Source organism: Ambystoma mexicanum, chromosome 1p (genome assembly GCF_040938575.1).
Source record: "Ambystoma mexicanum isolate Mex_15411 chromosome 1p, UKY_AmexF1_1, whole genome shotgun sequence".
NCBI classification, from domain to species: Eukaryota; Metazoa; Chordata; class Amphibia; order Caudata; family Ambystomatidae; genus Ambystoma; species Ambystoma mexicanum.
Genome location: NC_090921.1, coordinates 747,826,817 through 747,853,375, shown reverse-complemented (window position 1 = coordinate 747,853,375; position 26,559 = coordinate 747,826,817). Strand labels below are relative to the sequence as shown.

The 26,559-nt window shown below is 46.2% G+C and overlaps 1 protein-coding gene across 2 annotated transcripts in view; it reads right to left on the bottom strand.

The window, feature by feature from the left end:
* Positions 1–17,644, bottom strand: part of CGN (cingulin) — a 2,193,661-nt gene extending 2,176,017 nt beyond the window's left edge. For both annotated transcript variants that reach the window (XM_069650469.1, XM_069650484.1), the window contains exon 1: positions 17,452–17,644. The gene's annotated coding sequence lies outside the window, so the exon portion shown is untranslated. The remainder of the gene's footprint in view (positions 1–17,451) is intronic.
* Between the last annotated feature and the right edge of the window lie 8,915 nt (positions 17,645–26,559).

Genomic DNA, 26,559 nt, shown 5'->3' with positions numbered 1-26,559 from the left:
GTCCTCTGCTATCCTATCCTGTTACACGACTTTCCCTTCATTTCCTTCTGCTAGTTTGCTATGAACCTCCTTTTCCTGGATTTGTCTGTAAGTATCTTCTCTTGTCCTGTTTGTAGACCCTTTTGTACAGAGCTTGTCTGTTGGTTCCCATCAGTCAACCTCTGCCCCTTCCCTTGTCTCGTTTCTACATTACAGACACCCATAGCTGCTGTTCCAAGCCATGAGCAAATAGCGTGGGCCTCTGTTATAGCAAACTGTGCAGAAGGCTCGAGTATTTCCTAAGGTTCGTGGAATACTCTTTTCCTATATCTGCATACACCCCAAGAGGGAATCCATTCTGTACCTTTTCCTTGCTACTCTTGCCTACTCTTCGTTCTCTTTCCTTTCAGCTGTGTGTGTGCTTCTCTGTCCACGTTATTTAGGCACAACTACCCAAACCCTTTTTGGGTGTCCTGCGCCACTCTTAATAGAGTGCCATCCCTGACAGCATCCCACCGGATGTCTTCCCCTGTTTCTCCCCTTTTATTGCTTTCAAAGAATTATTTTATCTTGCTCTCCACCTCTTCCAAAGTAATCGGGTCCCTTAACAGATATTCAGGGTATTTCCAGCCCCACAGCCTTTTCCTCGATGAGCCCAGGGCAAGCTGCATTACGAGTATTTTATGATCTGCTGTGCCCATAGGGCCCACTTCCATCTCCTTAACCTTCCCCCACCAGGCTTGCCGAGACCCAGAAATAATCTATTCTCGACTGCAATCCGTGAACCTGCGAGAAGAAAGTGAACCCCTCTTCATCCCCTTTCACCTCCCTCCAGACATCCCGTAGGCCTACATCTAACATTCTATCCCGCAGGGCAGACGAAGACACCAGTCCCCCTCCTCGGAGTTTACCACCTGACCTGTCCCTTATTCTATCCCACGCAATGTTCAGATCCCCCATTAGAATTATTGGGCCCTTTGAGTGGTCTTCGACCTTCTGCAAGAGCTGTCTAAGGAAAGCTTCCCGTCCTGAATTAGGGGCATAGACGACTACTACTGTAAAGGATCCTTCTCCAGCGGACCCCTTTACCATCAAATATCTACCTTCTTTGGGCATCATTACACAGACGGCGGTAAGGAAATAACGTTACCGGTAACGCTAAATTTCCTATCCAATTACGACCCGGACTTGCCGCTATTAGCGCCATCGTTAAGTACGGTGGCACTAATAGCAGCAAGTCCGTGGGCGCGCGACCCCCAGGCCGGAAATAGCAGCATGGCGATAATAGCATCCCATCACAAGGTAGGCGGACTGGCAATAGCGGCATGGGAAAGACCCCAAAACCCCCTACCGGCATGGCGCAAATACCGGCATCGCGAACCACCCGTTAAGAGACCTGAGCAGTGTGTCCACCTGCCACAGGTGGACACATCCAGCACAGGTGTAGGCGATGGAGACTGTGGCAGCACAAAAGGGCACACCACACCCCTTCCCACACCCCTTCCCACACAAAAATGCTTCCAATACTGCCCGCATTACATGGCCTGGAGGATATGATTGCAGTGCGGCAGCATCAACAACAGGCAGCACAGAGGAGACGCAGTAGGAGTAGTGCAAGACAGGCGCAGCAAGCACCAGCAGGGCACCCAGAAATACCACAGAACCAGCAGGAAGAGGACAAGAAAATTGCACATAGCCGTACCAGCGCTGTGATGGAGCAGGCATCTGGCCTCTACAACACACAGCACCGGTCCCTAAGCGTGCCGGGCGAAGCCCTCCTGTACGGCCATGACAAAGTGCCGAAGACAACCATGGCATGTGTGATGCGGGACTAAATTTACATCAGACGGAATGTGCCTATGCCACCTGACATTCAAGCTGGTTGCATGAGGATGATGTGGATGGTGATGAGGATGGCTGAAAAGGCCCGCAGGGACATGCAAGTGGCAATGTCCAGGAGGGACACGATGCGCATCAGCATCTGATGTATCAGATTCCATGACATCCAAGGTATGACCATTATGCATAAAGATGGGTATTACTGACCTGATACATGTGGTCAGTCCCACAAAGAATCATCTCCCCAATACAGTAAACACACACAATGATGAATCCCAAGCCAGTGTAAACTTTTCAACAATGTGTTGTGAACAAAAGACAACAATAAGTGCATGGCCCCAACTGTGAAAACACCCCTACCCCCCTGCCCCCACAACACTCCCAAAAACACCCCTCCCCCCACAACACTCCCATGTGACCCTCATGGTGTGAACGTGTCATTCTCAACATGTTGCACCTAGTCCTTGCTGGCCCTAATTGTCAGTTCTGCACCGCCATTTGGTGGTTGTGATGTGGTGCGTCTCAGGTTGCGCAGAGACCAGCGTAGGGGGCTAGTTTGCCGGGAACTCCCAGAGGAGAGGAGGTGGTGGCCGGTTCATCCTGGGTTGTGAGTGGGCATCGGCGCTCAATTGCGTCTGCTATACGGTGCATGGCCTGCCTGAGTTGGGCCATTTCGTTGCAGATCCTGTCGGTGCATGCCTCCATGCACTCCCTTGTCTGCTGTGCAAAAATACCGAGGTCCTCCCTAAGACGGCCAACCTCAGCCACATGCTGCCCTACTACCCCAGTGATATCCGTCTGCCTCTGAATGATGGCTGTGAGGTCATGTTGCATGGTGGGTGCTGGTGGGATGGCCGATGCGCCTTGTTCCATGGCACTGGCCTCAGGTGAGAATACCTGGGGGCTCCATGACCCTTCAAGGGTGGGGGTGGGTGACCCTCCTTGGCTACCCGAACCTGAAGACAACCTCGGGCTTGCCAGTATGGAGCGTGTTGGTCTGGAGCTCTGGCTTAGATCCACAATGCCAGGTGCCTCCTCCTCATCCGAAAGTAGGGCAGTGGCTGCTGCCTCACCCGTTGAACTTGTGGCAGCAGAGTGCATTCCCTCAATGCTGCCTTCACTTGCTGGGAGACACACTCCCGTGGGTGCCGCAACGGCAGCAGGCTTGGCCTCTGGCTGTGTAGAACTGGTGCCCCTGCTGCCTTTGTCCCTCTGTTCATGGTCACTCCTCCTGGTTCCCCTTGAGGATGTGGCGGTGTCCCCTGTGGCATCCCTCCTGGCTTTTTTGCTGGATGTGGGAGCAGGTGTCGCAGTGCGTGGCTCATCAGTTTCTGTGTGTGATCCTGTAGGGATGAGAAATGGGGATATTCATCATTCATGGGTCGACCTGCCTTATGCTGAATAATTACGTCATGCCGTTCTATGCATTTGGGGCTCTTTAGTGTGGATGCAGGTAATGGGGATGTTGGGTGGGTCATGCATGAATGGATCTGGGTTGAACGGATATGTGGTGATGCATGCATGTCTGTTGGTGGCTGGATCCACGACATTCATATGGACACATGATTGCGGGGCCCAATCACACTTCACAGTGCATTGTTGGATGCATACACTCACCTCCATCGGACGAAGTGGGCACGCCATGCTCCATTTCTCCTACTCCCTCTATGCATTCCACTCCGATTGTGGATGCACAGGTCTCCTCCCACTCACGGAGCTTAATAGGCGATTCGCTGCCTCCTCCTGTGCCTGTAGCCAGGTTGCGGTTTACGGCCAGGATGTTCCTCACACGTAGCCGGAGGTCGTCCCACCTCTTGTGGCAGTCTTTAACTGTGCGGGTGGTGGTGCCTACCGCGCTGAGCTTGGTGGCAACCTCTGCCCAGATTGCCTTCTTCAGGACAGCCTCCCGCCGCATGTCGTTGCAGAAGACCACCTGTGCATTTGCCGCCAGTGTCTCAGTCAGCATTACAAGCTCCTCCTTGCAGAATTTCTCCTTGCGTTGCACTCTGTAGATTTTTTCACTGCCTTGGGTATCTTTAGGCTGTCCTGGAAGGAGTTTTGTTCGGGTTTCCTGGTAAGGTGTCCTGGATAAGGAGGATGGCAATGGATTGTGTTTTTAAAGATGGCCGCCATGCTCTTTCCCGTTCCTGTGCGATGACGCTATTTCCGGTTCCGCAAAATAACGGTCACTGCTATTAGCGGTGACCGCTAATGGCGGTGACCGCTATTTGCATGTGGCGGCAGGTCGGAAGTGCTATCAGCGCTTTCGACGATGCCGTTAAGGGACTTTTTGGGGACTTTTGCGGCATGGCAGTAAGGTCATTACCGGCATGGCGCTATGCTCGTGCCCGCAAACTCGTAATGACACGCAATTGGCGGCCTCTTGCGAGGGCGGACACGCTCATTGCGCCATGCCGGTAATTGCCAATTTTTAACCGCACAACGTGTAATGAGGCCCTTTGTCTTTAATCGCCTCCTCTATCTTGAAATTGGTTATGTTACTTATTGCTAGGGCTACCCCCCCCCCCAGATTTCGGCTCTCCAGAGGCCTGCACAATTTGGTCGAAACCCCTGAGTCTAAGCCTATGCTGATCCCCTCGTAATAAGTGGGTTTCTTGTAAGCCTAGGAAATCTTTAAAGGGGAATTAAGCCCCCTGACATTATCCGTAATCCACTTGAATTGTTAAAACTTTTTTACCTCCTCCTCTGGGCATTCCTGCTGACCTCTCTCTCCCCCCCACACCCCCTGTAGTCGGGCTCTCGTCCCAGGTTCCCCTCGCCTCCAGGAGATAGAACACTATGTGGCTGAAATTTAACTCCTGCCCACCCCACACCCCCCTCCATGGGATAGCTCATTAGGCCGACCGCCCAGAACCCCTCCCACAGGCTTCATCTCCTTTTCCGATTCCATGATGTTTGCTCCTCACTCCACTCCCCCTTTTCATCAGCTCTTTTGTCCACCACCCCCTGATAAACGGGTTTTCCCCGTGTTAGGTCTCAGTTGCCTCGGCACCCTTGTCCATCCCGAGGCCCCCCTTCCCTACCTTGTTAGTGGGCGCCCGTCTGTTCTGCCTTTTACGTTTCCCTTCTGCCGCAGTAGACCATTCCCATGGCCGGGGTCGAGGACCCTCCTTTGGATCCAGCGGCCTCCTCAGACTGGGCACTCCCTGGTTTTGCTCTAAATCAATCTGCAAAAGAGCCGCCCCTTCTTGCAGCGAGGTGATCCTCCTTTGAGAGCCCTCCCACTCGAAGACAAGTCCAAAGGGGAAGATCCATTTGTATTTGACTCCCTGTTCCTGGAGCCTTGTGAGCACAGGGCCCATCTGCCTCCTTTTGAGTAGGGTGCTGCCGGCTAGGTCCTGATAGAGCTCGATTTTCTGACCGCCGTACATTATCGGTTCCTCGCAGCCCTTAATACCGCCTCCTTTTGCGCATACCTTGAAAATGCCGCCAGCACATCTCTTGGTCTTTGATGCCGGGCGGTGTTAGGAGGGCCCACTCTATGTACTCGGTCCAATTCAATCCTGTCCGGTGAATCCACCCCCAGCAAGTCGGCAAAAATTGTTTGGACACTCCCTTTTAGATCTCTATCCAGTACCGTCTCCGGCAATAATTTTAACCTGATATTAACCCGCCTAGATCTGTTTTCCAAGTCCTCCATTCTAATCTCGAGGTTCCGTGTTGCTTTATCAAGTCGGTCTATTGCTTCACTGTTCTCCTTGGTATCTCTGCTTATCTCCTGCAGGCCCCTCTCCACCATATCTGTCCGCTCACCCAGCTGGCTTAGTTCCTGCTTGATTTCGGACAGAGCTTGATTTAGATCAGATCGTATTAGTTGAAACTGGTCCTGTAAAGTCCCTGCCAATGACTCCTGTAGGGAGAGCATTTCTCCACGTAAATCTTGTCGGGTGAAGTGGGAAGCCTGTTGCGACTCGTCCAGCTGGGTCACATCAGCAAACTCTTCTCGTTGGCCACCACTCTCCTCCCGTGCTTCCTTATTCGCCCACATGGAGTTGAGAGGGCCTGAAGTTTCCGCCTGGGGAAGCCCAGTCTTAGCAGATCTGCTCTTCAGTTTGGCAGCCATGCCACCAGCGTTCCGCTGCAGGTGCGAATTGCAACCGTCCCTCGTTTCGCGCTGCAAATAATGCCCTCTGAGCCTCCGGACCAGACTTGTGACGCCCCAGTGGGGGAATCACTCCGTCCTCAGTGGAGCGAGAGGGTCAGCGTCGCGGTCCAACGCTGCTGCCCAGGTCTGCCTTCGTTGGCTCCTCAAAAAGATGGGCCTCCCTCAGGGCATCCAATTTAGTGGGGGTACAGGCCAACGCTTGGGGGCTAAATATACTCCTGTCAAGCTCGAGGAGCGGGTGCTCACTCCTCGCCCTCAAGTCCTAAAAGCCCAAATCCGGGCCTCCTCTGTTGCTGTTGATACCTCACAAGCCTCCCTGGGTCTCCTTTACCATATGAGGGCAGCCCAGGACTTGTCACTTGAGCTTCACCGGTGCTCTCCGAGTAGTCAGGGCTCCTATTATGCGCCGTTCAGCCCGTACTGCAAACAGGATGTAGTGATTATGCGATAAACACAGTCTTTGTCCCCAAGCAGGATGTGTATTTCATTTGGAATGTTGAGGATGCCACCAGAGGCCGCCTGGATCCCACGTCAGACTGTCCCCTTCAGTTCGGTCTGGAGGAGGGAAGCCGAAGCCACTGTGGCGGGCGGCTTCCCAAAATGCTGCGCTTCACGGCAGTGGGGAGGAGCGGCAACCCACCCACTGCCCCAGCCTCACTCCGGGCTGTGAGGCGTTCTGTTAAAAGGAGGGGGAGAGGACGTCCCGGGCCCCGCACTCGGGCACCCCTCCAAGCCGCTGATGCTGGTGCTCCGGGATCCGGGGAAGCGTCACCGGGCCCCCCCCTCCTCTTCGGGAAATCAGTTGCTCGGGGAGCCGCGTCGGACCGCAGCCCCCACCTCTCCGGGACCAGACGCGATCCTGCCGGGTTCCCGCACCTCTTCGGTCTTCCAGCTAACCCTCGCCCAGCCGTATGCTTTGCCCGCCTCCCGGGCTCGGCTCCCGGCACCACGAGCTCCGCTTCCAAAGGGTCCTCGGGTTATGGTGCACTCGACGCCCGCTGGAGGTAAATTGCCTCAGTTCACTTTAGGGGGCAGTTGGGGGCTAAAAAATGTTGACTCTGGCCCTCGGCCGCCCAAAAGGGGGTGGTGGAACACCTTTTAGGCTTGGGGGTCGAGCGGAGCGCCGCTGGCACACGTCAACCAAGTGCCGGTGGCCATCTTGAAGTCCTTATTATAGATTTTTAACCAAAAGAAATGTGTTTGGATATCATTTTCTTAGCTTAGTTTATTACTTGTATTGCGCACCAGACCCGGGGGCATCAGGGCACATTACATAAAACAGCTTGCTTGGTTACATAAGGTACATATTCATACATAGGTACAATCAAATAGTACATAAAGTACAGCCTGAAGTAATAAGATGATGCCTAATCAAAAAATTGAATACTATATACATTTAAAGTGGCATATTATCATACAAGGGTGCAATCAGATATTAGATAGAGTACAATCCAAAGTGAGAGGTGTTGCCTAATCACGAAGCAGAGTAGAGTGCTATATAAATTTAGGTAACCTATATGTGCAGAGGTAGAGCGGGAGGTGGCATAGGCGCATAGGCCAGATTGCTTATCTGATTCTTTGATCCAAGTTTATGAAGTTTTGCCAAAATTTTAGGTAAGGCTAAGCTTCTCGCATAGGCGGGGCTAAGGAGTTCCACATTTGGGCTGCCTTTACTGGGAAACTATGTCCTCCGACTCTAGAGAGTTTGAGTCTTGGGACCAAGAGACAATTGGCGTACGAAGATCTGGGTGGTCTTATAGCTGTTTTTCTACTGAATCTCTCAGCAAGGTAGCATGGAGCTGCATAATTGAGGCCTTTGTATGTGAGAGATGCCACTTTCAACTGGATTTTGTTCTGCGTAGATAGCCAGTTTTCTTATTTCAGAGATATGAACTCTCCGAGAGATTCCGAGGGCAGCTCTTAATGCGTTGCTCTGGAGGAGCTGGATTTTCTTGATAGCATCCTTATTGGCCCCACAGTAAAGGACGTTGCAGTAATCCAGCTTCAACAGAACAAGAGCTCTTGCCAAAGTGATGCAGCTATTGTTGGACAAGAAGGGTTTACCTGCTCTAATTAATTTACAAGTATATGCTGTGGCAGAGGCCATTGAATTGATCCGTTTCTTAAAGGAGAGGGTCGAATCTAGGTAGAAACCCAGAGTTTTAACCTCAGTAGCGACCTTGATGGGATTACTGTCAATGTTGAACATAGAGTATTTGGGTCCCAATTTTCTGAGGGTTGAGGAGGTGCCCAGAATAATGATCTTAGTTTTGTCATCATTCAGGCATAGTCCATGAGTGGCCATCCATGCCTGGATGATGAGATATACCCTGTTCACCAAGGCCAAATCCTTGTTATAATCACCAGTAGGAGGTAGGGGAATCTGAGTATCATCTGCATAGTTAGTGTAGGTGATACCAAGAAGGTTCAGATTATCAAACAGGGGCTTGGTGAAGATATTATCCAAGGTAGGAGAGACACAAGAACCCTGAGGCACTCTGCAAGAGATGGGGATGGGGTCAGCAGCCGATGTGGGGGAGAAGACTCTCATTGTCCTGTTGTTCAGAAATAATTCAATCTAAACTATGACTTCATTAGAGAAGTGTGCTGTCGAGTCCAGATGTCTGCAAAGGACCCTGTGATCCACAAGGTCAAATGCAGCCGATAGGTCTAGGAGCAGGAGGAGGGCTGACTTTCCTTTATCTCCAAGCTCATCGATTTGTGCTTTTATGTCTATTAAGGCTATTTCGGTCCCGTGCTGGGGCCGGAAGCCTGACTGGTGGTCGCCCAGCAAGTGGTTGGATTCCATGTGTTGCTGAATTTGTATATAGGCCATTTTATCTATAATTTTTAAAAGGAAGGGCACTGTTGTGATTGGGCGGTAGTTGGTAGGGATGGCAGGGTCTAATGTCTGTTTTTTGAGTAAAGGGAGCACCCAAGATTCTTTAAGATTACTTGGTATGGTGCCAGAGGAGAATGAGGCAATGATGAGTTTTGTGATGAAGGGGGCCAGATCTCGGGCAGCATCCTTTTATCAGTTAAGCAGGGCATTGATCTCCCAGACAATTAGAGGGTTTGAGCGAGAGAATCATTTTTTCGGTCTCGATGATGGAGACTTTAGAGAATTTAAAACAGGGGGGACAGGTTGTGTCTGTGGGTGGTGTGGTGGTCTTTATGGGTGATGTGTTTGTATTTAGTGCAGGTTTTTTTAATGGTGATTTTAGCTTGTAAGGTTGCAACCTTATCCAATAATGCTCTCCGAATATTCAAGCACCAGAGTTTGTCTTTCACGCAATTGTCCGGTAATGGGATGGGGGCTTCTAATTCCTTCACAATACCGAAGAGTTCCTTTGTACTCGAGTCAGCTTGTGCAATTCTAGAGTTAAAGGTTTCCCGTTCAGCTGCAATTAATTTTTGTATAAAGCAGATATCTTATGGAGGTTAGTTTTATTTTCCTCGGAGGGTCTTAGTCTCCAGGCTACCTCGCATAGTCTTCTTTTGGCTCGTAATGTTTTCAGGTGTGGTGTGTACCAAGTGTTGAGGAGGGCTTTAGGTTTGCTTAGTCGCATTTTGAGAGGTGCAATAGTATCTAGAGAGCAAGACATAATTTTATTGTACTCGTACACCAAGGCCTCGGGGCCTAAGATTTCAGGTAAAGAGTTAAGAGTGGGAGGGATTAGAGGGAGTAGGTTGACTGGGGTAATGTTCTTTTTGTTCCTAGTTGGTAAAGGTTGGGCAAGCTGAGGTTTGGAAGGAATTTGACGTTTTGTTTCTAGTGAGAATGTCACAAGGTAGTGGTCAGTCCAAATTTGAGGTGAGATGGAGACAGTTGTAGTCAGCTACCCAATTAAAAATGAGAAAAGCAATTCACTATCAATATTTAAATGAACAAGTCAACTTCTTAAACAGCACAATACATTAGACAAATAAAAAAACAAAATATAAGACACCAATCAATGTGAATAGAAGAGTATCATAAGTCAATACGAGATAAAGAGATGAACTAGTTGACACACAATGCTCCAGAAAGGAGCTCAAAGTCATATGTATACTTCAGAGCTGCAAACTAATTTCAACATAGTGTCCGGCACTTAAAGAACTGTGTCTTCTTCAGGACATCCCTCTTGCCTGATCTGAAACAACAAACCTAATATTTAGATCAAGCTCAGATAACCAATTATTACAGATCAATCGTTTAAAACTGTTTGATGAGAAGGGGTTTCAAGAGCTGACGCGCTGGGAACACTTGTCCCCAGCGCATCTGCCTCCGATCTGCGGCAGGCCGTCATGGAAAAGAAGAAGGGACTACTTTCCATTGCGGGCATTTTGTTGGTTTCATTTTTTCACTTATTTTCAATGGCCGCCATGTAAGGGGAAAACGGACTTTCCCAGCGGCCATTTTTTTCTGTTCTGATACGCCAGAGCGTTTCGGAACAGTAAAAATATTCCTTTAGTACCCCGGTCTAATGGGCCAGGGTATTCATGGCAATAAGCCCTTCGCCTATGGGCCATTACTGATAAGATAATGCCCTGGGGCCTTCGTTAAGGCCCACGATACGCTCAGGCCTGCAACTATGAGCCCCGGGGGCATTACTCATGTGGTAATGGCCCGCAGGCTCTGGGGCTTATGGCCTAAATGAAATTAAAAACTGAAGGAAGTTTGGTGCTACTTAAACAAGGAACTCCCTTTGTAAAATGAAGTACTTAGGAAGTATCATTAGTGGCTTAAACCCGACCATGCTCGTATAGTATTGTTGCAAAATACCATCGCCTAGGGCGGTATTGTACATTCATGCAGCCAGGAGAAGCTATAGTCTCAGATTAAGTCATTGTGCAATAAAAAGCATGCCTATGAAATTAATTATATTTTATAACAATTGTGCACAGTGCAAACCACTGCATTCCCCTTCCCCTCCCCCATCTTTCAATGCATACCGATGTATAATTTGGAAGGAACTTTTTTAAATAAAAATATTGTACATGTAACAGGCAAATAGTATATATTAAGCCTGAAAATATGTGCAAGCTGAAAACCACACAGTGATGCATTAAGGTTGTGCAGGCATACGTAGATTGAAAAGTTTCACATGTAAGTAGCTTGAAAACATCACACAAACACACGAGAATTTAAAGTTGCATACTTAGCTGTAACACACTCCCGTTTAGTGAAAGTCGCATATGCAGGTTTAGAGAAAGCTGCACCCATGTAGTTTGAGAACAAAGTATGCGTGTGGGTTCAGAATAGAATCATCATATCCCCAAGAGTATTATTTCAAACCTACATGAGATAAATGCAAGTTGGCCATTGTCTACAGTGAAGTGGCATATACGTAGCCAATACATTCAATGTCTCACACCTACAAAAGGGGAGTTGGTTAATTAACATGTACTTGAAATATCATTTATTTAAGTACCTTTCTCCGATAGCATACTTGTTTGGAGGCTGGAGTAGGACAAACGTTTTTAAAGTATTTGCTTAATCTTGAAATGCCATCATTGAGTTAAGTTACGTTGTCCAAAGAAGCCAGTATAGGGTAGAAAGATGAAATGCCTTGTATCTTTTAGAATGCAATAAATAGCTCTCGAATTGAGTCAATGTCTATGTGGACTTGTAATATTGAGATTCATATTGGCAGGGATATTTGATTGATTCGCTATACATAGCTTTGCATTGATCTCCATGGTGTAAAGTTGGAGACAAACTGACTAGAAGTTACATTATTCTTTTAAATACATTTTGATGTTTTAATACCTTACTGTCTGTTCCCTGCCTAGAATTGTAGGGTGGGCTTGGGGGGGAATAATATACGTGTGGGGATGTGAGCTGGGCCTGCGTGAGCCAAAGAATTAAATACAAATCTACAATCACTCAATGTCTGAAATTAGATTTGCACACCGTAAGAACAAAAAAAAAAGTGTGCATTGATGGATTTTCATATGGAGATATGAAGGAACTATGCCCCAGGGCATTTAAAAACCAGACACAAGACCTTGAATCTGAAGCGCCATCTTACCTGAAGGCAATGAAATGAAGGACGAAAAAAGGGGATCGAGTGAAAACCTGATAACTGGAAAAATCAAACGAGCAGCCAAATTCTGGACTTTTTGTGTTCACTCTAATGGCTAGTATGGAATGCATAGATAAGAGAATTGCAATAGTCAATCCTGGAACTAACTAGGGAGCTGAACACTCACAAAAGATATGTTTTTACCAATCTAGGAAGAAAAGCTATGCATGGTTCTGAATTTGGAAAGGGATTTTTTTTTTTTTTTTTTTTTTTTTTTTTTTTTTTTTTAAATCGGGGATAAAACAATTCAAGTTGCAAGCTACTAGCCAGACATAAAAGTCACTCTGTACCTCGATCCTACACATACGCACAGCACACCGTTTCTTACCAAGAAGCAATTATCACTAGCCAATGCCTAGGGGCGAGTGCACATTTGGCTCCCTGTTTTAATAATTAATTAATCTGAAAGTTCAAATCTAGGTCTTTTTAACAAAAGAATCCTAGGATCTTTACTTTCTCAGAAAAGTGCTTGGAATATGAAACAGTGTAGGAAAAAAAAGTTTATAGTGGTCTGTAGTTTGTGTTTGGCCCAAGAAGAATAACCTCAGCATTACTTGGGTTGAGTTGATGGGCATTTTCCAACATCCCGGTCTGGACTTCCTTTAAGCAGTTAATGAACTTGCTTTAACTTATGTCAGGACTCTTTCTTTGATATATGCTTGGTGCCATTGGCATACGAGTGATAATTCAGCCCATGTTTTTCAAAAATATAAAATAAATGGTCTAATAGTGGCCCTAATATCAATCTGGCTACTCCTCCCGGATACACATTTTGCAGGCAAAATAGAGAAAGTAGTAAGGTGCGGAGGGGGGGGGGGGGGTTACATCTATTGCACACGCTCGCCTTAATTTGTTTCAAACTCCCATCACTTGTAAGGGGTGTGAAATTATTTTAATCACACCCACCCCCACGCCCAATAACTGCGTCCATATCATCTTGCTATATAGGCCCCCCCACAACACGGACACCTTCTAGGATGACCTAGCGGACATCCTATGCTCTGCACACAAACCCAATATATCCACTATAGTATCGGGGGATTTTAACAGGTCGCTGGGGAAGCCGCTGGATACAGAAGCCACACAGTTGGCTCAACTGTTCACACTCAATCATTCATGGGCAGATCCTTTACTGTCCAATCCGCAACTCTATGGAACCAACTTCCCAAAGCACTGGACTTAGAAAAAGACTTACTGAAATGTAGGAAATTGCTAAAAACCAGTATTTTTTAATAAACCTCTGAGATTGATGTCCTCCTTTCTGTCACCCTTTTTCTTGTCTTCTTCTGCGCCCAGATGCCTGTGGGCTCTGAGCATCATATAAATGTTAAAGAGCAGTGGGGAAGAGGGGAAACCTGTGGTCCCCACAAGCGACTTTCTTTATAGGGGACCAGAAAGTACTGTTCTAGGTGAAAAGATTGGTTTAGAAATACCACTCTGTGACCACACGGAGTGGTCTTTCTGAATCCAACTGTCACGCCCCTGCCGCACACAAGTGCATACAGGGGCTGCCAGGCTCAGCAGGACCCAGAAGTGCAGGACGAGAACAGGTAAGTGAGTGTGTGCATGTGTTAGTTGTGTGTCTGACTGTGTGCTGTTTTCTGGGAGTCTGAGGGGGGGGGGGGGGGGTCGGGGGCAAAACACCGGAGTGTATTTAAAAGAAATAATAATAAACCAGGAGCTGGTTTTAGCTCCTGCTCATCGAATCTCAATTTCGAACCCTGTGGCCAGATTTCTGGATTTAACATATCATAATGGAACAGGGGAAAATGTTTAAGAACAATACTTATTCAACACCAATTATCTATTATCATGATCAATTATATAGAATCACAGACCATGTACATTATAAGATGGCTAAGGATTCATTTCTGGGTACGCCCTTTGTCTATTTATACGCACCTAACGTAATTTAATTAAGAGAAACCAACATGGTGCCCATGGTCATGTATGAACGTGGAAAACATGCAGCACTCATACTGTGCGTCTTACCTCATCTCAAAGGGGCAAGTCTGTATATTTTAGCCACAATGTTGATGCTAGTGAATTTAAGTAGAATATATTTACACCAATTATGATTATTTATATCATGGGGGGGGGACTGCTCATTTAATGAGAGAACACACACCAATCAACAAGTATAAAAAATCTAAGCATTATCTCTTTAGATCAATAGAAAATGGAATACTCAGTTGTTCTGTGTTTGTATTTTTCTGTCAGGTCACCAGGAATATATGACACGTGAAAGGATCACAACATAACATTTATAAGAAAATACAAGACTTGAAAATTAGGATAAGAACTAAATTAGAAGAAGAAAGAACACTTCAAAGATAATGAATCTAAAGCCATGCTACTTTTGAGATTGAGGTTCATTCATTACTCAGTGACCTAAATCTGTTGAGTGGGGTGGTGCCAAATCATGTTTTCTAGATATGAAAGTGAGATTGGACCATTAGAGGCACTGCCACAAGGACGCCTAGGCCAAAGTCTACATCCATGAGTAGGTACCAAATGTTCAAAACGAACTGGATTTACCATAAATATGAATGAACAGGGAATAGCAATAAATACATTTATTTTTTGTTGGAGGCCCCGAAGAAGTACGCATTGTGGACATGTGTTCCACTGAAGAGTGGAAAGCGCGTTGTCCTAGTGTTTTCGTTAAAAAGGAATTGTACAGAGTAGTACATGCTGATAATTTCATCTAGTCGTTTCGTTGGACTTTGGATATGTCAGCAGGATCAGTGATTGTGCATTTCAAGAATTGCACAGACTAGCAATTCAAATCTAATGACTATCAATTGGTGTATGTAAATTAAAAACCAATACCTCCCAAACAAACTTTGCAAGAACAGCATTATTCGCACAAATGCATACTTTATTGAATATTAATACATTTTTTTAAATAATTAAATCTAGATAGTAGCGAATTGGTGTGACTGAGGGATCGTTTTTTTTTTTTTTAAATGTATTGTGTATTTGGTTAAAACAAAAAAAAAAACACCACCAACATTTAAGACATTATCAAAAATAACAGTATAAAAAGATACATTCAATATATATAAAAAAAATTAGTACACCATATACATAGTAAATAAGAAAATACTATTCATTATAGTAAAAAATAAATGTTTAAAAAAGCATACGATACTACGATATCACCATCTGGACTCATAAAAAGCAGACGCAGTAATCACTATCCATTCTGCACAATATAACAAACTCCAGAATTGGTCAGAAGTTATAAGTCCATATTAGATACCAGATGTCCATACCCCTTCTCATATAATTTGGACAAAGGCGCACAAGCTGTTAGTACATGACGAGATGTTTCTACATCAGCTTTACATATTCTGCAGAGTCTTTCTTTCTAAAACACTTGTGTGTAGGTGCGTAATAATTGCCATATCATAAGGAATACCCGTCCAACCACCAATATAATAGTTAGCTGGCAAGATGTTAAATCCTGGGTACATAACAAATTCAATTGTAGATAACTTGCTTTGATTAAATAACTCCTTGGGCAATTAAAACAGAAACCCTGAGTAGCGAATGTGGCATAATTTCTCTTTTGATCCAAACAGCTAAGACTGGAGTTAATATGTTATGGTTTTGGTATTCATGTCGCTGGTCGCAGTATGCAAGGCGACCTAGTCTGGCAATGAAAGTCCCACTTGAGCGTGATACTTAGCAACTAAGATATGTCAATTGTCAGGGTATATATAGCGCAATGGTATCCATAACACCTGCCTTAATATCTTGTCATATAATCCAACTGTATTTCAACACTCCTCAATAAAGCAGAGCGAATCAGGTCTGAATGAAGAATACTGTTGCTTTACTGTGCCCACATTAAAATAATACAGATTGTTAGCATGTGATAAACATGAAAATGAATAGAGTTAACAATTGTAAACGAAGAACATGTATAGCTTAGTGCAGTGGCTATTCATAAAGGCCAAAGGGCTAATGGGAGGGGAATCAATGTTTTGACAGAAGAACAACTGTTACTTCCCTGATGAATGCCAGTGGGGGAAAACAATATCACATGTAAGACTGCAGTACAGAAACCACATACTAAGTAGTACAGACACTAGCTGCTTTCGTCAACACCCCCACTTTAATTCCGCATGATATTTCGAGTATGCCCTACTTAATCTAAACAAGCATCATTGGCTTGGCATCATCTTTATCAATCCTGTATTAACGAAAGCAGATGGACTGCCAACTGACCCAGTGGTACTTGCAAATACCACCAACTGAGCCTATGGACACCATTCAAACCCAAGTACCAATATGAATTGTAGGGCTTTCACCAACATGAAAAACAAAAGCTTTAAAACATTTTTTAAAACTCATTAATATTAGGCATGGCCCACAAACTAGAAGCAAGAACATAAGGGGGTTACCACGCTCTATTGTTCCAAATCTATGTTGTGTTTTGCTGATTTGTGTACTAGGTAGAAACTCACACCTGAATGACCATATACAAGTACATTTTACTTTCAAGTGCAACAATGACGAAACAAGAACAGTTACTGTGCGTGGGCCCGCCCCATGCCCTAATCGATCCCAAAAAAAGGGCGACATTATGGTATAGATAATGGTCCTGCCGGCACTGTGACAGTAATGATTTACTCCTAAAACGGATTACCGGTTGCCTGGGCTCCCATTTTACAAAACTATGTGACAGTACTAGTAGGACATGCTGTGCATGTTACAATTAACGCAAAGTGAAGTACTAGTTCTGCTTTGGTGGAGGCTGCGCCACACCCCCGACTCAAGAACAACAGAGGTAGGGGGCAATTGGTGGGGCGATATAGCATGGCAGAAAAAAACTGTGGGGGTTCGCGGGCGCATTTAAGTAGGCGATATTACACGGGCTGTAGGACAAAATGAACCAGAGTCACATGACTACCTAAATATTGCTAATGATATGGACAAAATAGGGTAACCGTCCGTAGCAATGACAGGAACCAGGACTAAGTGGCACCATATGGCAGCGGCAGAAACCAAACCACATCTTGTGGCAAGAACACAATTCAAGGTCCAGACCGAAACCAGTCTCCAAGCGTGAAGACATCAAGTATAACCATAACTGGCTGGTCCAACGTGTAATAAAAAAAGGTATTGAATTAGAGCACTAAAAAAAGGTATTGAAGAAGAGCATTATCGAGAGTGTTGAGGGACTGTATACCATTTTAAAGATTATAACTAGGGATAGTAGTATTTATTAGGGCAGTGGGGCTGGTGGCTAAGATGTACGGAGGTGCAAAGTAGGAACCTATTAACATATACCCAGGTGGCACTGAAGCTTGCACATGTACCCGCCCAATGTAACGTCGGGGAGTACCAGCCCCCTAAATGATTTGGACTCATTCGATGAATCACCTCTCATACACACTCCTCTCCCTCACTAGCGCAATCCGCACAAACCTTGCCCTCTGATCAACGCTCATCCGGTTTGAGCTCGCGTCGCTGCTTGCAGCCACCGTAAACTCCCTCCTCTGGCCTTCCTGGCTGCAGCTCTTGCTCCACACTTGCCGCCCCACCCGTATCGGACCTCCAAAGAAGACCTGTGACCGGAGGATCAAGCACCCTGCACCTTTCGCATCAGACCACGCCTCCAAAGGCTGCTTGCCTACACCCATACTCTTCTGCAAGAGCCAATCAAAATAACGTTCCTAGAACTCCCACGCCTACCGGCCCGCGCATAGAGCTGATTGGTTCTCTCTTTTCAGGAGGCAGGTCGAAATTGATAGGGGCAGGTGCATGGACATAAGTGTGAGAACTTTCGGTCACGTGACTGAGACTGATTCTCGGTCGCCATTTTGTTTGGTTGCGAAGCAACTTGCCAACCACGGATGACAAGGTTCTGGACAGGTGTGGTAGCCGCACCTGAGGAGAAGCACATAAACCCAATTCACTTGCATTCCCACACAGAACAAACAGCTAATGGCAAAGGTTATTTAACCGGAAATTCACGAGATTAGACGCATGTTCGACGGAAATTAATTCATAATACTTTATGGCGGAGGACAGGGGTCGTACCTTGTACAATTCCAACCTGCGCATGGCAAACGTCCTTTTCTTTACCTTTCAACCTGTTGAATCCTCATGGGGGTCTGGTTTGATGTCAGTGTAGTGCTCTTTTTTGACAGTGTGATGTGATACAGGTTTTCCGAGGACCCATTTAAGTTTATGAAAAGCATTGAGCTTGTTAGCAGGGAGACATTATTCCAATTTGGGTGACATGAGTTGACAGGTGTATGGAATGTGAAAAAAGTTAACGTATACATTCCCTGCGCTTAGTGTGCATCACAAACGTGAGTGGAATTTTCTGGAAAATGAGTATTGCCCTGATTAATTATGTCGGTGAAACCAGGCTCACGCATCAATTTTGGTGTGATGGTAAATAAGTGATTTATTCAGTGTCTTGAAATTCAAGGAAACAAAGCCTCTTGCCTTTGTATTTGTATTTATTGAACGTTATATAGCGCATTTATCCAAAGTGCTTTACATAGAACAAGTAATCATTATGAAGCAAAATAATACAAAACATGAATCATGAAGCAGAGAACAATGTAAAGAACAATGTCTAATCCCCCACACTAGCGTGAGATGGGGGTTTAGATTCTATAAAAGACAAGGAGGCGAGTATTATGCATTTCAATCTTTACTCTGAACCACAGCAGCAAAGAATAAAAAACTTTATAAACGAAATTTTTTTAAAAAAAAAACACAACGTTATAACAATGCAATGGGAAACATCCCAGTCCAATATGGTGGGCAGGTCATGCCCTGGGGGTAGCCAATAGGGAGCGAGCCAGTCCCAATATAGGTCCATTCCTTTAGTAACTCCCCCTCTTTCTGACGCTGATCTGTCTCATACGACCACCGAACACCTTCTCCACGTGGAACGAAGAACAAACTCCCATGGAGACGCCGGGGTTGAAACCTTCTGCAACCTGGAGCTCAATCTCCCACTTCCTCCTGCATCGAAGTCATCAACTGCCCTCTGAAACAACAACCGACACCAGTAAGGGTGGGTGGGTGGGATAATACTCGCCTCCTTGTCTTTTATAGAATCTAAACCCCCATCTCACGCTAGTGTGGGGGATTAGACATTCTATGGCAAGACAGGAGGCTCATATTATGCAAGTTCAAAGCCCTTGCATTACATTCACCGCTACATGGGCAATACGCTTATGGTAAAATGTCTTAAAAGTTGATTCCCTTGACCAGTCAGCTGCTTTTAGGATCTGTTCCAAACTACCCCCCAGAAAGGCTGCTTTAGTGGCCATAGCGCCTCGGACTGAGTGGGGACCAAAAGAGGAAGTGTCAACCCCCGCCTCCCGCATAACCCATTTGATCCATCTGGCCAAAGTAGAAGGGGAGACCGGCTTATGGGGTTTCCTGTAGGAAATCAGCAGCTGAGAGGTATTGGGAGGTCTAAAACCTTCAGTTATAATCTCAAAACATTTCAAACAGTTGACCACACATAGTTTACAATCTTCAGGAAAAGCTGGATAGGATATCGAAGAAGTCATGCATTTAGTCCTTCGTGAGATAAAGAAAGTAACCCCTTGAGGGGTGAACATCTTATTATCCACATAAGAGCTCTGATATCAGAGACCCTTTTAATAGACACCAGACATAGTAACATAGCAAGTTTGGCAAATAACTGCTGCAGGGACAGTTCCTCATTAAGAGGCCAGGACCTGAAGAGCTGCAGCACCACATTAACATCCCAAAGAACCGAATATTTCGGTTGTGGCGGAACCTTAATACGGATAGATTTGAGGGCCCTTCGCACTAAAAAGTGTCTACCCACTGGTTCCCCTTTAACCAAAAGATGACCGGCTGAAATAGCCGAACGAAAACCATTAACAGTTCTGTAGGCTTTCCCTTCCTTAAACAATTCTACAAGAAAATTAACCACCTCTACAGGAGGGGCAGAAACGGGATTGAGGTGCCTAGCCACACACCAGCTAACCCATCTGTTCCATGCTGTGGAATACCCTGCCTTAGTAGAGGGCGCCCAGGAGTCCCTGATGACCGCCATAGAGTCTTGCGAAAGTCCTCTGAAGCACCAGGAAGAGCTGAAATCTTCCAAGCCATAAGGGCAAGGAGTCCCTGCAAGACCAACTCGTGAGGGAGACCCTCCGGATCCACTAGCAACTGGGGATCGTGAGGGAGAAGATGGGGAATATCTATTGCCAATTCTAGAAGGGCCGGGAACCAAACTTGAGAGGGCCAAAAGGGGGCAACTAGAACCAGAGACACCGCCTGAGTGCGAACCTGGACCAGAACCCGGGCTATCATAGCAAAGGGAGGAAAGGCATACCCCAACTGACCCGACCAATCCTGGAGGAAAGCGTCGGTGGCTAGAGCTAACGGATCTGGTCTCCAACTGTAAGACCTGGGAACTTGACAATTCAGTCTGGAGGCAAACAAGTCTATCATCAGAGGACCCCAGAGGGACTCTATGCGGGCGAAAAGAGACCTGTTCAGCATCCAATCGCTCCTGTCCTGCAGATGCCTGGAGTTCCAATCTGCAACCTCGTTGCTGACTCCTGGGAGGTATTCCGCTTTCAAGAGAATATCCCTGTCGAGGCAAAAATGCCAAAACTCTCTCGCCAAATCCGCCAAGACTTTGGACCTGGTACCCCCCAGGTGATTGATGTACCTCACCGCAGATATGTTGTCCATGCGGAGGAGAACACAACAATTCCCCTGATCCTTGAGGAGACTCCGAACAGCAAAAGACCCCGCTAACAACTCTAGGCAATTGATATGGAGCAGTTTCTCTGACTCCGACCATTTCCCTCCTGTGGAGACCTGACCCAATCTGGCTCCCCAACCCGATCTGCTCGCATCTGACTCCAGAATGACATCCGGCGACGGGCCAAATATTGCCTTGCCATTCCAGGCCTCCATGTGCCTGAGCCACCACAGAAGTTCCAACCTGGCCTCTGGCGGCAATTCCACCATTTGGGAGTAAGAGAGACACTTGCGCAAATGCCTGGCCTTTAAGCGTTGCAGTGCTCTGTAATGTAGGGGAGCAGGGAAGATAGCCTGAATGGATGCCGACAACATCCCTACAACTCTGGCCAACTGCCTGAGGGAGATCCTCCCTCTCCTGAGGAGTAGACAAATTTCCTTCTTTATCTTGGACAGTCTGCTGTCTGGGAGAAGAAGGATGCAAAGCTTTGAATCTATATTGAAGCCCAGAAATTGGATACATTGCGTAGGCTTCAATATGGATTTGTTTACATTTATCACAAAACCTAGATCCTGTAAGAGGGTCACAGTAAATTTCAGATGAGAACACAGAGTTTGACAATTCTGGGCCAGGAGCAACATGTCGTCTAGATAAACTATGATCCGAATCCCCCTGGACCTGAGAAGAGCCATCACAGGGCGCATGAGCTTGGTGAAACACCATGGGGCCGAGGACAGGCCAAACGGAAGGGATGCAAACTGCCACACTCGACCCCCCCACTGAAACTGAAGATACTCCTGATGTGGGGGAAAGACGGGAACCACTAGGTAAGCGTCTTTGAGGTCCAATTTGACCATCCAGTCTGCAGGGAGAAGAGTATCCCTGAGTAAATGAATTCCCTCCATCTTGAAGTGGTGATAAACCACAAAAGAGTTGAGAGCTTTCAGGTTGATTACTGGACGAAACCCCTGGTCCGGTTTCGGAACTAGAAAAATGGTACTCTGGAACTGAGAGGCCCTGTAAGAGGCCGGGACTACCGCCCCTTTGGAGATGAGATCCCGTACCTCCCCATCTATAAGGGATTGTTTGACTTCGTCGAACACCAAAGGAAGGGGAATGGACAACTGGCAAGGAGGGGCATAGAACTCTATCTGATAACCCTGAATCGTTTGTAGCACCCAAGGATCCGAAGTGAGAGCCTCCCACTGTGGAAGGAACCTGGCTAGTCTGCCACCTAAACTTTTGAGGGAAAAAACTTTTAGCACCTCGGAAATTACCTGCTGGCCCTCTTGATCTTCCGGCTCCCCTGCCGGCACGTCCTCTCCAACTGGAGTTTTGTTGCGGATAGAACTGATGATGTGCTCCTCGAGCAGAGGAGGTATGGTATGCGCCACGGGGCGCAAACTGTCGGGGGCAGGAGGAGCCCTGGGAAAAACGGCCGGAGGAGCGGGCCCTACCTCGTCCAGCCTTGTTAAAAACCTTTGGGGCAAAAACCTTTTTTATATTAACCTGCGCTTTGTCCAGCGCTGTAAATGTGTGAACATAAGCTGACAAATCTTTCAGGAAAGAATCCCCAAACAAATTACCCTGAGCTGCAGGGCCACCTTCCCTCTCTGACATGTCTGCCAGTTTGGAATCCAACCTCATTAATAATGATTTCCTCCTCTCCCTACATATGGAGGCATTAGCATTGCCGAGCAGGCATACTGTACGTTGGATCCAACCCCTTAATGCGTCAACATCTATCGGGGTATTAGAGGACGCCGCCTCTTCTGCCATTTCAAAAATCTGCGTGACTGGACCCAGGATGTCCAACAGTCTGTCTTGACAACTACGCCATGCTTTATCGACCCCCTTCTTGGGGTCCTTCCCTTTCTGGGAAAGAAAAGCCGCCATAGACTGGTCTATTTCTGGCGCTAGAGCTACCTTGTCGGCGAGCAACGGTCTAGGGCATTCCGCCCGTAACTTATTACGATCCTCTTTGGCCATCGGGCGCCGGATCCAGAACTGGAGGAAAGAGGAAACCTCCTCAGAGGGTTGCCACTCAGCAGACCTGGGGTGTTGTATCAGGGCAGGATCAAAGAAAGGAACACCACTACCATCCAGCAGGGGACCCCCTTGAGGGACTACCGAGGTCACCTTCCTTTTTTGCCTCTTAGGGGGCGAATCAGAATCATCTGCACTGTCAGAGGATGAGACATCAATAGGGGGCTCCACCGGCGCGAAAGGCGCGGGGGCCGGCCAGGGGGTGGAAGAGATAGGTCGAGATTCTTCCCACCCGCGCTTTAAATTACCCTTAGGGGAAGCAATAGGAGATATGGCCACTAGGGGACTGAGTTGTCCCTGGGTATGTTTAGTTTTAACCTTACATTTTCTGGGTGCCTGGGACTCCACAGATGGGACAGCGTCCTGGGAGGGATGAAAATCCGCAATGCGGGTAATTAATCTGTCAAAGGCTGACGCCAAAGTATTATTCAAATTAGATAAAGCAGAGTCCAAAGAGGACTGAATAGCTTGAGCCACTAAAGGCTGGGAATGACAGGCTTGATCCCCAATGTTTTCAAGTACCTTCTCACTTTTTTTGGCAGTGCGCACTTGAGTGCTGGCATCTGTAGAGGAGGGAATCACTCCTTTGTCCATGACAGCACCAATTTCTTTGGTAAAATAGAGATATATATATATATATATACCGTTATTTAAACACAGCCGGGTCAAAGCTGCACTCACACAAGCCGAGCAGGCTGTAAGGACTCAAGTTAATAGTGTGCCACAAACCACAGGTAAGGGCCACCAAGGCAGAACATGGGCAGTGTCTGAATTCCCACAGACAAACACGCGAGCAGCGTGTGAGGGCAAAGAGGCAAAATTTTTAAACCTACAACAACTGTAACACTATTACTAATTTATAAAAGAAAATGGAACATATTACGAAAAAAATAAAAATATAAATTTTTTGTGGCGGAGAGCAGGCACAAACTGCTAAACCTGCCTTTCACAAGGCAGCACGCTTACTGTGTGAGCCACAGAGCTCCCTAGGCTACAAAGCAACAACAATGTGAGTGAACTCCACGCTCGAATAAATCACCTCAGGCGAACGCGGGCGAGATAAACAAACGCTCCGCTTGCCTGAGGAAAGTCACAGCATATACAATGTATCAAGTAAAAGAAACGCGTTCTCCCAAACGCTGCTCCCTGAAACCAAGTGATATAATTAACACTTCAAAGCACACAGTCTAAGAGAAAACCAGAGGTGTGACTTAGCTTGTGGGTCAGCAGCAAAGAAAGAGGGGGAGTTACTAAAGGAATGGACCTATATTGGGACTGGCTCGCTCCCTATTGGCTACCCCCAGGGCATGACCTGCCCACCATATTGGACTGGGATGTTTCCCATTGCATTGTTATAACGTTGTGTTTTTTTTTTTTGAAAAAATGTTGTTTATAAAGTTTTTTATTCTTTGCTGCTGTGGTTCAGAGTAAAGATTGAAATGCATAATATGAGCCTCCTGTCTTGCCATAGAATTTGCCTTTGACTGTGATTCACAGAACTGATCTGACTCGCCCACCAGACCCATTACCTTTATAGATCATTGGTGCGCTGACCAGGGAAGATTTGATAATACTGCTAGTTGGCCTTTCTGCACACTTACTCTGCCTCCTGCCAACACAATAGTTCATTCAGAGACCCTGTATGTCCGTTGCTAATATTCATAGACTTAAGTGTCACCTGCTGATGTCCTTCTGGTCAAAAGTAACCTTACATGGGGTGGGTACTTGATCCGACATGAGTGCTCCCGACCTCACCTCCTCAGCTGAGGAGTGTAGGTCCTCCACACACATGACAGCCACTGGGCTCAGGCCTGTGGCCTTGCTTCAGTAACCCCGGAGGGGGTGGATACTGCAGTGCTTAGTCCCTATAAGTATATGCATCATTTTAGTGCATGGACAAACAATCACTGACTTCTGTCACCATAAGGTGTTGCATAATGTCTGCTACAAAAAGAAAGGGTAGGGGTGTATGGGAGGCACAATTTTATAGGGGCGTATGTCACCACAGTTCATAAAAGTTGTACCCAAGTGTTGCATGCAATATAAACCACCTGCCTCATAATTTCATCCCATTTATTTTTTATTTACAAAAGCGACAGGCGTTTACACTTTTTAGTGCAATAAACCCCCTTACCAAGTTTTCTTTTCAGAATACAGCTCCTCTTATGTTCACATGAGCAACACATTTCATGGAAACAGGGCCAAGGCAGAGAGGCCTTTTAATACTCCCCTAAAATACAATCTAAGTGAAAATAAGCATTTATTTGTTTTTATATGTTCATTTACATTTCCAAATATAGCTGCAACTAGATGGATTCGTTAAATATCTTCTGAAGCATAATGGAATGATACAAATCTTCCCAACGTTTTTCGACTGCCCAATGTTAACACTACATTATTCTTTGTATATAAGCATCTGCAACAGCAAATGATAGTACCTATGAAACAAACAAGGAAGAATATTACACACAGAGTAGTGGTAATGTAAGGCTGTTCAGAGATTTATTGCCAATAGAACAGATGACATCATAGGGAGTACACAAGGTGGCTGTATGTTGGGCCACTTCCAACAACTTTTTATCCTTTGTGAGGGCATCATGAAGCAGACACAGACAATCAAAGTTTGGTCCACAAACATTTATCTCACTAGAATATTTAGGATGGAATGAGACCTAACTTTCCCTATGCTAAGGTGGGGTTTCCCTGTCTAAAGAAAACTAAGGATAGTCTGTGTCACAAAGTCCAAAACCTATGCTTGTTCTTGCGTCTAACTGTATACAATGTGTAGGGATGTCAGCATCAAAATAAGTAGTGTTCAAATAAAAGTCAGAGCTTCTTCCAGCTCCTGGCTTGTAACCAGCTTTCCCTTCCCCAAGTTCAACATAGTTCATAGGCACAGGGGTGCCCTTCCCCAAGAGTTCAGTTCCTTTAGCTTTTCCAAAACAACACAAATCCTTGGGACACTTCCCAGCTCTTCTGATATGGTTTCCTTTCACCAATTCACATATGTAGTTCAGTTTCCTGACTTCAAATCATATACCAGTTCTTTGAAATTCAAACACCAGCTTCTTTGTGGGTGTTTTAAGTGGCTTTTCCATATAGGGGTGTATTCGGTCTAGGCGCAGTTGTCGAACCACATGGTCCACCCATCACAGGTCATGCAACCGATAAACCTTACTTGCTACATTACCATCAACAAGTGGCCACTGCATCAGTTTGACAGTGGTGCTTGACTCATTCACATATATCACACCCGCTTAACATTGTATCATGGCCGTATTGGCCACCACCCACTCTCATAATATACAATTCCTTGCATTCCCTTCGCTTTTGCCAATGCTTGTTTTTTCACATAACACAGGTCTTTGTACTTGGCTTTTGCTTGTTTTCTCTTATAACACAATTCTTGTATCATGAGATTTCACAAACTTTATTTCACGTCAATTGATATTCAAAAGTGTTCAGACTTGCTTTTACTCCCATCGGTATTCAAAATGTTTAAACTCGCTTTCCCTTAAATCAATAGTCAAAAGAAATAACTTGCTTTCATTCAAATCAATGTTCATTACTCGCTTTGCATGTTCGTCTGCCATCCCGGTGTTCCCCCTGCTTGGTCGACTCACCGGTCTAATCTTACGGCTTGCCCACAAGGTCTCCTGCCGCCACAAGCTCTCTCTTCCTTGTGCGGTGCCTCATGTAGTCTCCCAGCAGCTCCTCGTGGCTCTGCTCACCCAGTGACGCTTCTCCTGCAGCTCGGGACTCCTGCGACTGCT